Genomic DNA, 15,168 nt, shown 5'->3' with positions numbered 1-15,168 from the left:
GTGCCACAACTTCTGAGCCTGTGCACTAGGGCCCATGAGCCACAACTACTGAGCCCATGTGTTGCAACTACTGAAGCCTGGGTGCCTAATGACTGTGCTCTGCAACAAGAGAAGCCACCACAATGAGAAGTCTGAGCACCACATCGAACAGTAATCCCCACTCTCCACAACTAGAGGAAGCCTGTGAGCAGCAACAAAGACCCAGTGCAACGAAAATAAATAATTATTTTAATGGGCAGCAGATCTAAATAGACATTTCTCCCAAGAAGATATACAGATGGCCAAAAAGCACATGAGAAGATGCTCAACATCTCTACTGCTGCTGCTAAGTAGCTTCAGTTGTGTCCGACTCTTAGCAACCCCATGGACTGCAGCCTACCAGGCTCTTCTGTCCATGGATTTTCCAGGCAAGAGTACTGGAGTTCTCTACTAGGGAAATGTAAATCGAAACTACAGTGAGGTATCACATTATACCAGTCAGAATGGGCATCATCAAAAAGTCTAAAAACAATAAATGCTGGAGAGGGTGTAGAGATAAGGGGACTCTCCTACACCATTGGTGGAAATGTAAATTGGGACAGCCACTATGGAGAACAGTGCGGAGGTTCCTTAAAAAACTAAAAACAGAGCTACCATACGACCCAGAATCCTAAAGAATGGGTCTCTCAGTCTGCCTCTGATCCAGGCAAGAGAAATTTTTGGACGCTCACAGGGTCCAGATTGAACCTGATTGAACAGGGTCCTGATGAGTAGAATACACTGGGGTTGAAAGCCAAAAGTGAAAGTGAAGTCGCTCAGTGTGTCCAACTCATTGAGACCCCACGGACTGTAGACTACCCAGTCTTCTCCGTCCACAGGATTTTCCAGGCAAGAGTACCGAGTGGGTTGCCATTTCCTTCTCCAGGGGATCTTCCCAATCCAGGGATCAAACCCGGGTCTTCTGCATTGCAGGCAGACGTTTTTCCCTCTGAGCCACCAGGGAAGCCCTGAATAACATGATTCAGAATTCGGAATTCTGATCAGCAACATCTGGGGGAGTTAAGCTGATTGACGTGAGTATAAAGCTGTTTGGGAGGTAAGATCACTTGAGAATGTCAAACTTGAAGGTCCCGCTGAAAGAGGAGAACAGGTGATGGAAAAGAATATTTGCATCACTATGAGAAGGATAAGTTTAGCCAAAGCTATGTGCCATGAAATTAAAAGATGCTTGCTCCCTGGAAAAAAACCTATGACAAACTTAAACATCATATTAAAAAGCATAAACACAACTATCAAAGCTATGATTTTTCCAGTAGTCAGGTATGGATGTGAGAGTTGGACCATAAAGAAGGCCAAGCACCAAAAATTGATGCTTTTGAACTGTGGTGTTGGAGAAGACTCTTGAGAGTCCCTTGGACTGCAAGGAGATCCAACCAGTCCATCCTAAAGGAGATCAGTCCTGAATGTTCATTGAAAGGACTGATGGTGAAGCTCCAATACTTTGGCCACCTCGTGCAAAGAGCCAACTCATTGGAAAAGACCCTGATGCTGGGAAAGATTGAGGACAAGAGGAGAAAGGGGTGACAGAAAATGAGATGGTTGGATGGCATCACCGACTCAATGGACAGGTGTTTGAGCAAACTCTGGGGGATATGAAGGACAGGGAAGCCTGGCGTGCTGCAGTCCATGGGGTCACAAAGAGTTGGACATGACTTAGCAACTGAACAATAATGTGATTTCAATGCTGACAAAAGGTAAGGTTTGGGGAATGAGACATGGCTGAGATAATTCACTTCTTAATGAGCCCCTGCACAGAGTGATAGGACACGCTTAGAACAGCAGCACAAGCAAGCAAATTTGGGGTTCTGCTGGGATGAAAGCAGCTCACACAGGCCACTTTCAGCCTCAAAATTTAGAGGCTAAACAATGGGAACCTTAGGTGACAATAAAAATATTACAGGAAAAGGCAGAGAGGAGGCTCTCAGGTAAGGCCTGTCACTGAGGTGCAAAGCTTGCCTTCTATGGAAGTGGATCCTGACAACTAGCAGGAATTGACTGGTCCCTTGGTGAGGCTGGAACCAAAAAAAACCATTTTATTTTATTTTATTTTTATTTTACTTTATGTTTACTCTCTTATCCCAGAAAATACCAATGCTTTCTTGGCCTACGGCTGGTTACAGCAATGTGGATCTAGACCTGCTCTCTCTAATCTAGTAAGCAGCAACCACCAGTGGCTACTGACCATTTGAATGAGGCTAGACTGAACTGAGAGATTCTTCAAGTATAAAATACCTGCATTTCAAAAACTTAGTACAAAAAAATATAAAATATCTCATTAATTTTTATATTAATTACATATTGAAAATACACATTGGATATAGTGATTTAAATTAATTATACTATTAAAATTAATTTTATGTTTCCTTATACTTTACTTAAAAGCAACTACAAGAAAAGCCAAAATTATACATATGATTTGCATTATTTTTCCATTAGTCAGTGCTAATCTAGACCATGACATATGCTAGTTCTAGGGTCATTACTCTTTTGTGTAGGAACTAGTATTTAATCAGTGGTTCCAAAATTTAGTGTATTTAAAAATCAACTAGATAACATTTAAAAATGCCATTTTTGCTCCCACCCACCCAGCAAAATTCTATGCAAACAGTGAGTTTGTATTTTCAACCAGTTTCCTAGGAGATTCTGATTCAGGAAGTGTCCTGACCATACTTTGAGAAATATTGGCTTTTAGGGTGTACAGTGCTGCCTTGATCATGTTCGATTGTAGAATGTTCTTCTATTTTTCTAAATTTTTTTCATGAGACCAGCTACCATGATAATCTCATTCTTGTTGACCCTCAAGAACTTGGGTTAAGTAAATCTGATGAGGGCTTTGGGATTGGATTAAGTAAATTTTGGAAATGCTAAAAGTTTTAGCTCAGATTTAGTGAAAGATGGTCCAGGATATAGCTGCAGAGGAGAGACCTCAGGCTGCGATGAGGCCCCTGAATTAGACCCTGTGTATGGGAAAGCATGGTTTAAAGAGAAAATGAGCATGGGTGCAGGCAAGAAGGGAGTCATACAAGAGGGCTTGAGACCCTGGATCCAATACTGGAGCTTCGATTTCCCTGAAGGAACAAGGGACTGGCTTGACCCTGGGAAGAGATTTGCATTATTAAAATATATACGGTATATACAGAAAATGGCTCACATTATGTACTCCAGATACTGCTTGCTTCACTTCAACTCTAAAAGAGGACAAGCGATAAAATACAAAAGTAAGTAACCATGCTGGGGACTGGAGCTTTTAATGTGAAAAGTGAAAAGGCTAAAGGACTACTTTTATAACCTTTTTCAGTTTATGTCTCGGTCTGAGACAACTGGCATAGGGTCCTAGCTGTCATGCTTCTAACCCCCTACCTGGCCCCAGAGCACATTTCTCATCCTCTTTTTTGAGAAGCACTATTTAAAGTCCTGTGAGTACATGTGATAAAATGTCTGGTTGTTCCTCAGTCAGCTTTTCTCTAAGAAACTTGCTTCCTTAATGGGCAAGTAGCTGATAGGCCCAGATATCCCCCTAACTGGGAAGGTGCTTTCTCCTTTTCTTCTCTTCAATTCCTAAACCTTGCCTTTTAAAAAGATCACATGGAAAAGAGATCTAAGAGATTATTCAAGTTTGATGTGCTTGGTCTTTGGGAAAAAAATATTTTTGTTTTCATTTGCAATATACCTTTGCTTCAGGTAGTTCTTCCTAACTTCTTTTTTAATATTTCCTTTTTATTTTTTTCATTATGAAACTATGATAACATATTTACAGGAGACTTGGAATATACAGACCCAAGTTACATATAGTTTCACTATATGTTACCATTCTTTTTTTAAGCAGATGAATTAAAATTTTTAGTTGGAGTTTCAATATCAAACTCTCAAAATTTAATAGAATGAACAGAAAAGTAGAAGGATATAATAGACCTGAAAAGCACTATGAACCAATTCAACATAATTAAGATGTACACAACTTTCACACAACAACGGGATACAAATTCTGTTCAAGTTCCCATAGATTATAAACCGGGAGACACTGGAACATATCCAGGGACATAAAACAAGGTATATAAATTTGATAGTCTAAAGGTATTGAAATCATACACAGTTTGTTCTCTTACCACTGAGGAATTATGCCTAACTTCTTCTTACCATCTACAAACCATCAAGAAACCAGGTGAGTATATGGGCTCATGAGAGGATGACAGATGAGTATTAAGAAAGTGGATAAGGGTGTAGACACAGAGCAAAAGGGAAGCAAAGTTGCCTAAGCAGAATAAAAAATTGGAAATCATAGTATTGACCTTTACCAAGAACTAGAATAATTTTCTTTATTATTAGTTAATTGTATTAATATAACTCTGGGGAAATTATTTGCCCCAACTTTAATAAGTATCAAGTATGGGAATAGAAGTGCTATATAAAACCTCAGTAGTATTCCATAAAATCAGTCACAGATTAGCTCTGTTAACTACAATTTATTTAACGCCTCACTCCAGCTGGCTGATGCCCATGATCTAATGAATCTTGCAGTGAGTGCCTTTCCAATGCCTCTTAATATTCTACTCTCCCACATGAGTGGTAAGTGTTTTAAGAGCTATATATGCATTCCCCAATCTATTTAAGCCAGCTGTGCTTATCAGTATAATTACTTAATATAATGAGATATTTATTTTTATTCAATTATAAATGAATACTAATGGTTTAATAAAATATTATAAGCAAAAATATTTTAATTTTATTATATTGTAAATAAATGTTAAACTATAAGAGTAAAACTTAAAATCAAATCAAAGAAACATAAATGTAAAAAGACAGAGTTATATCTATAAAAACTACATTTAATATCTTAAAGACTCAATAAAGGTGAGTTGCTTTTAAAATATTGCTATCATTCCAATCTCAAAGAAAGGCAATTCTCAAAGAATGTTCACACTACCACACAACTGCACTCATTTCAAACACTAGCAAAGTAATGCTCAAAATTCTCCAAGCTAGGCTTCAACAGTATGTGAACCAAGAACTTCCAGATGTTCAAGCTGGATTTAGAAAAGCAGAGAAACCAGAGATCAAATTGCCAACATCCATTAGATAATAGAAAAAGCAAGAGAATTCCAGAATAAACATCTACTTCTGCTTCATTGACTATGCGCCTTTGACTGTGTGGATCACAACAAACTGGAAAATTCTTCAAGAGATGGGAATTCCAGACCACCTGACCTGCCTCCTGAGAAATGTGTATGTAGGTCCAGAAACAATAGTTAGAACCGGACATGGAACAATGGACTGGTTCCAAATTGGGAAAGGAGTATGTCAAGGCTGTATATTGTCAATTTGTTTATTTAACTTATATGCAGAGTGGTGGTTTAGTCACTAAGTCATGTCTGACTCTTCGCAACCCCATGGACTGTAGTCTGCCAGGCTTCTCTGTCCATGGGATTCTGCAGGCAAGAATACTGGAGTGGGTTACCATTCCCTTCTCCAGGGGATCTTCTTGACCCAGGAATTGAACTCAGGCCTCCTGTATTGCACGCAGATTCTTTACCAACTGAGCTACAAGGGAAGCTCTTTCTTTATGCAGAGTACATCTTTCAAAATGCCAGGCTGGATGAAACACAAGATGCAATCAAGATTGCAAGCAGAAATACCAATAACCTCAGATATGCAGATGACACCACCCTTGTGGGAGAAAGTGAAGAGGAACTAAAGGACCTCTTGATGAAAGTGAAAGAGGAGAGTGAAAAAGTTGGCTTAAAGCTCAACATTCAGAAAATGAAGATCATGGCATCTGGTCCCACCACATCGTGGCAAATAGATGGGGAAATAATGGAAACAGTGAGAGACTATTTTCTTGGGGTCCAAAATCACTGCAGATGGTGACTGCAGCCATGAAATTAAAAGACACTTGCTCCTTGGAAGAAAAGCTATGACAAACCTAGACAGCATATTAAAAAGCAGAGACATTACTTTGCTGACAATGGTCTGTATAGTCAAAGCTATGGTTTTCCCAATAGTCATGTACAGATGTACAAGTTGGACCATAAAGAGGGGTCAACACTGAAGAACTGATGCTTTTAACTGTGGTGTTGGAGAAGACCCTTTAGAATTCTTTGGACTACAAGGAGATCCAACCAATCAATCCTAAAGGAAATCAGTCCTGAATATTCACTGGAAGGGCTGATGCTGAAGCCGAAGCTCCAATACCTTGGCCACCTGATGCAAATAACTGACTCATTGGAAAAGACCCTGATGCTGGGAAAGATTGAAGGAGAGAGGAGAAGAGGACAACAGAGGATGAGATGGTTGGATGGCATCACTGACTCGATGGACAAGAGTTTGAGTGAACTCCGGGAGCTGGTGATGGACAGGGAGGCCTGGCGTGCTGTGGTTCATGGGGTCACAGAGAGTCGGACACGACTGAGCGACTGAACTGACTGAAAATATGACACAAATGAACCTATCTACAAAACAAACACAGACTCACAGACACAGAGAACGGACTTGCGGCTGCCCAGGGGGAGGAGAATAAGAAGGGTAACGGACTGGGAGTGTGGGCTTCAGTTCAGTTCTGTTCAGTCGCTCAGTCGTGTCCGACTCTTTGTGACCCCATGAATCGCAGCACGCCAGGCCTCCCTGTCCATCACCATCTCCCGGAGTTCACTCAGACTCGCGTCCATCGAGTCTGTGATGCCATCCAGCTATCTCATCCTCTGTCATCCCCTTCTCCTCCTGCCCCCAATCCCTCCCAGCATCAGAGTCTTTTCCAATGAGTCAACTCATCGCATGAGGTGGCCAAAGTACTGGAGTTTCAGCTTTAGCATCATTCCTTCCAAAGAAATCCCAGGGCTGATCTCCATCAGAATGGACTGGCTGGATCTCCTTGCAGTCCAAGGGACTCTCAAGAGTCTTCTCCAACACCACAGTTGAAAAGCATCAATTCTTCGGTGCTCAGCTTTCTTCACAGTCCAACTCTCACATCCATACATGACCACAGGAAAAACCATAGCCTTGACTAGATGGACCTTTGTTGGCAAAGTCATGTCTCTGCTTTTCAACATGCTGTCTAGGTTGGTCATAACTTTCCTTCCAAGGAGTAAGCATCTTTTAATTTCATGGCTGCAGTCACCATCTGCAGTGATTTTGGAGCCCCCCAAAATAAAGTCTGACACTGTCTCCACTGTTTTCCCATCTATTTCCCATGAAGTGATGGGACCAGATGCCATGATGCTCGTTTTCTGAGTATGGGGTTACTAGATGCAAATCAGTAACATTTAGAACAGATAAACAAGGTCCTACTGCATAGCACAGGGAACTATAGCCAATCTCCCATGATAAATGGTAATGGAAAAGAACATTAAAAAATGCATATATGTGTATAACTGAAGTCATTTTGCTGTACAGCAGGAATTAACACAACATTATAAATCAACTATACTTTAAATTAAGAAAAAATAGGAAATTTGGTAAAAAGAAGTGGCATGGTTTGACTTAGCCTTTAAAGCATCTCTAGCTACTGTGTTGAGCATAGACTGGGGAGGAAAAGGGATTTGGAGAATGTAGAGGATGAGTTCAGAGGCTCTTGTAGTTATCCACATAAAAGATTTAAAAGTTTTTAAAATAGTGAAAAAGTTTTGGTAATTGGGATATCTTTTGAAGATGAATTCTGAAAGAATTCGTAATGGATTGAATTAATGATTATTCCTAATTATAAATATCTTTTTATAAAACAGTACTCCAAAAAATTAAATTCAGCAGTTAAATAAAAGCACCTTTTAAAATAACAATAACAACAATAATAGTAGCTATTTTAGGAGGATCTAGGCTATGCTACTATAAAAAAAAACTCAGATAAAAGTCAGGTTCCTCTTTTATGCAGTTTGTTGCAGGTTTAGGGACTGTTTCAGCATAGCTGTGTTCCATAGACTTTCCACTGATGTAGATTGCTTCAATGGGTTTTCTCTTTCATCTCAGCTTAAGGCCTCCACCATGACCAGCAGAAAAAGAAAAAAAGAAAAAAAAAAGGATTTCCCTGGCTCTTCAATGGTTAAGATTCCATGCTTCATATCCATGGGCACAGGTTCAATCACTGGTTAGGAAACTAAGATCTCACATGCCAGGTGGCCAAATTAAAAAAAAGAAAAAGTTTCAACGGGCGTTTCCCTACTTCTGCCTAAAAGTGATATGCATCACTTCTGCTCACATTTCACTCACATATCTAGTGCCACAGCTCTATTCAGCAGCAATGGAGCTGAAGAATGGTCTCCCCTTTCCATGCTAAGGAAGGGGAAAAGAATATATATTACTAAAAGCTATTAATAGCTTTGTCAACTACATTCAGTTCAGTTCAGTTCAGTTCAGTCCAGTTGCTCAGTCGTGTCCGACTCTTTGCAACCCCATGGACTGCAGCCTTCAGGCCTCCCTGTCCATCACCAACTCCCGGAGTTTACTCAAAAGAATGCATATATGTGTCCATGAGTCACTAATGTCCATGAGTTGGTGATGCCATCCAACCATCTCATTCTCTGTCATCCCCTTCTCCTCCTGCCCTCAATCCTTCTGAGCATCAGGGTCTTTTCCAATGAGTCAGTACTTCATCAGGTGGCCAAAGTATTGGAGTTTCAGCTTCAGCATCAGTTCTTACAATATATATTCAAGACTGATTTCCTTTAGGATGGACTGGTTGTATCTCCTTGCTGTCCAAGGGACTCTCAAGAGTCTTCTCCAACATCACAGTTCAAAAGCATCAATTCTTCGATGCTCAGCTTTCTTTATAGTCCAACTGTCATGTATACATGACTAGTGGAAAAACCACAGCCTTGACTAGATGGACCTTTGTCGGCAAAGTAATGTCTCTGCTTTCCAATATGCTGTCTAGGTTGGTCATAGCTTTTCTTTCAAGGAGCAAGCATCTTTTAATTTCATGGCTGCAGTCACCATCTACCGTGATTTTGGACCCCAGGAAAATAGCGTCTGTCACTGTTTCCACTGTCTCCCCATCTATTTGCGATGAGGTGATGGGACCAGATGCCAGGATTTTAGTTTTCTGAATGTTGATTTTTAAGCCAACTTTTTCACTCTCCTAATCTAAGCCCTAAGTGTGGTGCAGTTCAGACATGCTGCTTGATGAACCTGAATTCTACATCCATCCTATCCGAAAGAGATGTGCTAACTTGCTCTATTATGGTAGATGGGCTACTTCAAACAAAGTCTAGGAGATGGCCAGAAACCCCCATATAAATTACCCAATGGGGAACTGCCAGGTTATCTAAATTATGTTAAACATTTGTCTATGCCTAATTAGCAAGAGAATAAAAATGCTGCTTCTGTAGATTCCATATTTATTTCTTAAAAAGTATTTATTGAGCCCTTACTATGTGTCAGGAAAGTTTTTAGTAGCTAGGAATGTTTCTGCAAATGTAGCAGATAAAAATCACTGCCCTCAGAGAGACAGCACAAGTCGGTGAAGGAGGTAGACGTGGAGTACATCTCTCTCCATGGATACATCAGGAATACACTTTGAGACACAGACATGCTTGCAGAAAACCAGTTGAGAGTGGACAGGAGTATCTAACCTCCAGAAAAGAATATATAGAACCGTCAAAACTCGGTAGGACAAAGGAACTATGGGGGGAAAACAGACGTGTTAGTTGGACTGGACTTGCCCTCGGCAGGTAGGGAAACTGAAGTAAGGGTCCAGTCCCCACATTGGGGCAATTGTCTGGGTCAGAGGAGAAACATTTAAGGCTGAGAGTGAAGCAGCTGATCTGTGACAGCCGGAGTGGAATGAGAATCAGACAGCCCTTGCCGCAGCCATATGTACCCTGGACAGGCATGCAGGTTCCAGAGAAGGCACAGCACTGGGAGTTAGAGCGTAAGGGTTGTGCAGCAATCTCAGGGCTGCCGCTGACTGCAGAGGGACAGACTGAGGGGACCTGCGGGAGGAGGTTGCGGTGGGGAATACCTGTGAAGGAAATCCAGGCAGCCATGAAAGCAAGGCAATACTGCTGAGTCTTGCGGAGTGGGTGGAGCCATCACTGTAGCCTCTCTCTCCCTACACACCAGCATCAGCAGCTGAACAATAGAGAGGCTGGGCTACTAAGTGCCTGATGCCCAGAACAACAGAGTAGGACCCCATCCAGGGTGCCCCCTTAGTGCCTGACGTGCTGATACAGAGAAGGACCCCAGCCGGGATGGGGATGGTGGGGAGGGGAGGCCCTCTATGTGCATGATGTGCCAACAACAGAGAAAGGCCCCAGGCAAGGGAGCCCCCTAAGGGCCTAAGCTACGGAGAAACACTAGTCAAAGAGGCCTACTGATCACCAGCTACCAGACTCTAAGAGGACCGTAACTCCTGCAGCTCAGGCAATCCAGGTCCCTGCACTCTTGGAGCCATCAGGGTCCCCATGACCCAAGCAAAGGCGCCACCTTCACGCTTAACCCTCACTGGGGCAAAGTTTCCATAGGCAAAAAAAAAAGTCTGGCATCTATACACATGGGGGTCACTTCAGTCATATCCAGCTCTTTGCGACCTTGTGGTTTGTGGTCTACCAGGCTTCTCTGTCAGTGGGGTTCTCCAGGCAAGAATACTGGAGTGTATCCGCCAATACTGGTTGCCATACCTTTCCAGAGAACTATATTTCCTGCTGCCCTAGCCACCAACTTCCCTGAGTACCTGGTGCAACCAGAGCCTCTGTGACCCAAGCAGCTATTTCACCTCCACACATGGCCTTCACTTAGGCAGACCCAAGTCCTCTGGGGCAGCGTCAGGAGCAAACCCCAGTGGATGACCCACATGCAAAGATGGAAATAAAACCACAATGTAAACCCAGGGGCAGTGTGGCTAAGGAAGAAGACCCTAAACCTTCCCACCAGCTATACAAACTGCAGATTAAATCCACATGATCAAGTAGGCAGACTCTGTGTCTATGGAATATGTAAAAGAACATTGAGAGCTCCCACAAAAGAAAACACTAGTTCTGATAGTATGGACATTGGAGGCAAGAACACAGAGGAGAAGGACCAGATTAGAATCTGAGCTGCCTCCACAGCAAATCAACAGAATTAGAAATGAAAAAGGAGAGATTACAAGAGATGATGCAGAAATACAAATGATTATGAGACTATTATGAACAACTATATGGCAATAAAATGAATAACCTGGAAGAAATGGACAGATTCTTAGAAAAGTTCAATCTAAAACTGAACCAGGAAAAAATAGAAATTATGAACAACACAATTACAAGCACTGAAATTGAAACTGTGATCAAAAATCTCCCCCCAAACAAAAGACTAGGACCAGATGGCTTCATAGGTGAATTCTATCAAACATTTAGAGAAGAGCTAATGCCTATCCTTCTAAAACTCTTTCAAAAAATTGCAGAGGAAGGAACACTTTCAAACTCATTCTATGAGGGCACCATCACTCTGATACCAAAACCAGACAAAGACAACACAAAAAAAGGAAAACTACAGGCCAATATCACTGATGAACATAGATGCAAAAATCCTCAACAAAATTCTAGCAAACAGAATGCAACAACACATTAAAAAGCTCATACACCATGATCAAGTTGGGTTTATCCCAGGGAAGCAAGAATTCTTCAATATACACAAATCAATCAATGTGATACACCATATTAACAATTTGAAAGATAAAAACCATATGGCAATCTCTATAGATGCAGAAAATTTGACAAAATTCAGCACCCATTTATGATGAAAACTCTTCAAAAATGGGCATAGAAGGAACCTACCTCAACCTAGTAAAGGCCATATATGATAAGCCCACAGCAAACATTATTCTCAATGGAAAAACTGAAAGCATTCCCCCTAAGATCAGGAACAAGAGAAAGGTGTTCACTCTCACCACTATTATTCAACATAGCTTTGGAAGTCCTAGCTACAGCAACCAGAGAAGAGAAAGAAATAAACGAATCCAAATCAGAAAAGAAGAAAAACTCTCACTGTTTGCAGATAACATGATACTATATGTAGAAAACCCTAAAGATACTATCAGAAAATTACTAGAGCTAATCAGTGAATTTAGCAAAATCGCAGGATACAAAATCAATACACAGAAGTCACTTGCATTTCTTTATACCAACAGTGAAAAATCAGAAAGAGAAATTAAGAAATCAATCCAATTCATCATTGAAACAAAAAGAATAAAATATCTAGGAATAAACCAACCTAAAGAGACAAAAGAACTGTATACAGAAGGTTAAAAGACACTGATGAAAGAAATCAAAGTTGACATAAACAGATGGAAAGATATTCCATGTTCCTGGGTAGAACAAACCAATATTGTGAAAATGACTATATTACCAAATGCAGTCTACAGATTCAGTGCAATCCCTATAAGATTACCAACGGCATTTTTCAGAGAACTAGAACAAAAAATTTTACAATTCATATAGAAACACAAAAGACCCTGAATAGCCAAAGCAGTCTTGAGAAAGAAGAGTGGAGCTGGAGGAATCAAGCTTCCTGACTTCAGATTATACTACAAAGCTACACTCATCAATACAGTATGGTAACTGGCACAAAAACAGAAATATAGACCAATGGAACAAGATAGAAAGCCCAGAAACAAACCCATGCAACTATGAGTACCTTATTTTTGACAAAGGAGGCAAGAATATACAATGGGGCAAAGACAGCCTCTTCAAAAAGCGGTGCTGGGAAAACTGGACAGCTACATGTAAAAGAATGAAATTAGAACACTTTCTAACACCATACACAAAGATAAACTCAAAATGGATTAAAGACCTAAATATAAGACCAGAAACTGTAAAATTCTTAGAGGAAAACAAAGGCAAAACACTTGATGACATAAATCAAAGCAAGATCCTCTATGACCCACCTCCTGGGAAAATGGAAATAAAAACAAAAGTAAACAAGTGGGACCTGATTAAACTTAAAAGCTTTTGCACAGCAAAGGAAACTATAAGCAAAGTGAAAAGACAACCCTCAGAAGGGGAGAAAATAATAGCAAATGAAACAACTGATAAAGGATTACTTTGCAAAATATACAAGCAGCCCATACAACTTAATACCAGAAAAACAAACAACCCAATCAAAAAGTGGGGAAAAGAGACCTAAACAGACATTTCTCCAAAGAAAACGTACAGATGGCTAACAAACACATGAAAAGGTACTCAACATCGTTCATTATTAGAGAAAGGCAAGTCAAAGCTACAATGAGATACTGCCTCACACCAGTCAGAATGGCCATCATCAAAAAGTCTACAAACAGTAAATGCTGGAGAGGGTGTGGAGAAAAGGGAACTCTCCTGCCCCATCGGTGGGAAAGTAAATTGATAAAGCTACTATGGAAGACAGTATGGAGATTCCTTAAAAAACTGGAAATAAAACCACCATATGACCTAGCAACCCCACTCCTAGGCATATACCCTGAGGAAGCCGTAAATGAAAAATACACATGCACCCCAAGGTTCAGTGTAGCACTATTTACATTTAATAGCTAGAACATGAAAGCAATCTAGATGTCCATCGACAGATGAATGGATAAAGAAGTTGTGGTACATACACACAATGGAATATTACTCAGCCATAGAAAGGAACCCATTTGAGTCAGTTCTAATGAGGTGGATGAACCTAGAGCCGTGAGGTAAGTCAGAAAGAGAAAGATAAATATCATATACTAACGCATGTATACGGAATCTAGAAAGATGGTATCAAGGAATTTATTTGCAGGGCAGCAATGGAGAAAAAACCATAGAGAACAGATTTACAGACATGGGGGGAGGGGAGGAGAGGGTGAGATGTATGGAGAGAGTAACATGGAAACTTATATTATCATAAGTAAAATAGATAGCGAGTGGGAATTTGTTGTATGTCTCAGGGAACTCAAACAAGGGCTCTGCATCAACCTAGATGGGTGGGATGGGAGGGAGAGGGGAGGGAGGTCCAAGAGGGAGGGGATACATGTATACCTATGGCTGATTCATGTTGAGGTTTGACAGAAAACAACAAAATTCTGTAAAGCAATCATCCTTCAACCAAAAAATAAATAAAATCACTGCCCTCATCTAGTTCACATTCTAGTAAGATAAAACAGACAGTAAACAAAATAAGCAAAACACAGGAAGGAAATGCCAAAATATTTGCGATTTGCTTCAAAATTCAGTAGAAAAAAAAAAGTAGTTGGGTTATTTTTGTTGTTGCTCAGTCATGTTGGACTCTTTGCAACCCCATGGACTGTAGCCCTCCAGGATCCTCTGTCCATGGGATTCTCCAGGCAAGAATACTGAAGTGGGTTGCCATATCCTCCTCCAGGGGATCTTCCCAACTCAGAGATCAAACCTGTGTCTTCCACATTGGAAGGCGGATCCTTTACTACTGAGCCACCTGGGAAGCCCAGTTGGGGTATAGCTTAAAAAATCTGGTAAAATATTAATACCTATGAAGCTTGGTATTGGGAACATGGGGATTCATTATGTCATGAACACATGTGTGCAGGCACACACACAACTGTTCATTTGTGATAAATGCAATATAAGAGAGTAAAGCAGAATAGGAGAATGAGTAGTCAGAATAGTTATAGAGTGGTCAGGGAAGGCCTGCTGAATGATATTTGAACAAAAGTCATTTGAAACAGGTTATCCATTTGCTCCCTATATTCAGATGTATGACAATGAGGTCTTTGCCTCTTCTATCTGATCCTACTTGTGAAACTCTACTATTTTAGGAAGCAAAGAAGAAGAAAATCTAAATTTAATCCTACTGAGGAAAATCTCAGGCTAATCTTGTTGCCGCAAATGCATTAGATAGGGCACTCATGAGGCAACATAGAGACACAACTTCTACCGCTATAGCGAATATAACCTTGTCACTTAATTATAATAGGTCTAAGGCACCCAGGTATATTCTAAGTATACAAGTCTATACATTTTTATGTTTAACCTAGTTTTATAATTTTTGCATTCTCATCTTTCTTACACAGTGTCCTTCCCCCTCAATCCAAAAATGCTTCCTAGTTTTTCTCTAAGGAGACACTGGCTAGACCACAGTTTTAACAATTAATTTTCTTATTAAAATATCAGCATCAAGAAGAGGAAGTTGATGGCCCAGACCATCAGGAGTGGGATCTATTCAGCGTAACATCAGTTTCAATTTGCCCTT

The sequence above is a fragment of the Budorcas taxicolor genome, chromosome 7, assembly GCF_023091745.1.
Source record: "Budorcas taxicolor isolate Tak-1 chromosome 7, Takin1.1, whole genome shotgun sequence".
NCBI lineage: Eukaryota > Metazoa > Chordata > Mammalia > Artiodactyla > Bovidae > Budorcas > Budorcas taxicolor.
The sequence above is the reverse complement of the archived record's forward strand: the minus strand, read 5'-3'. Positions refer to the sequence as shown.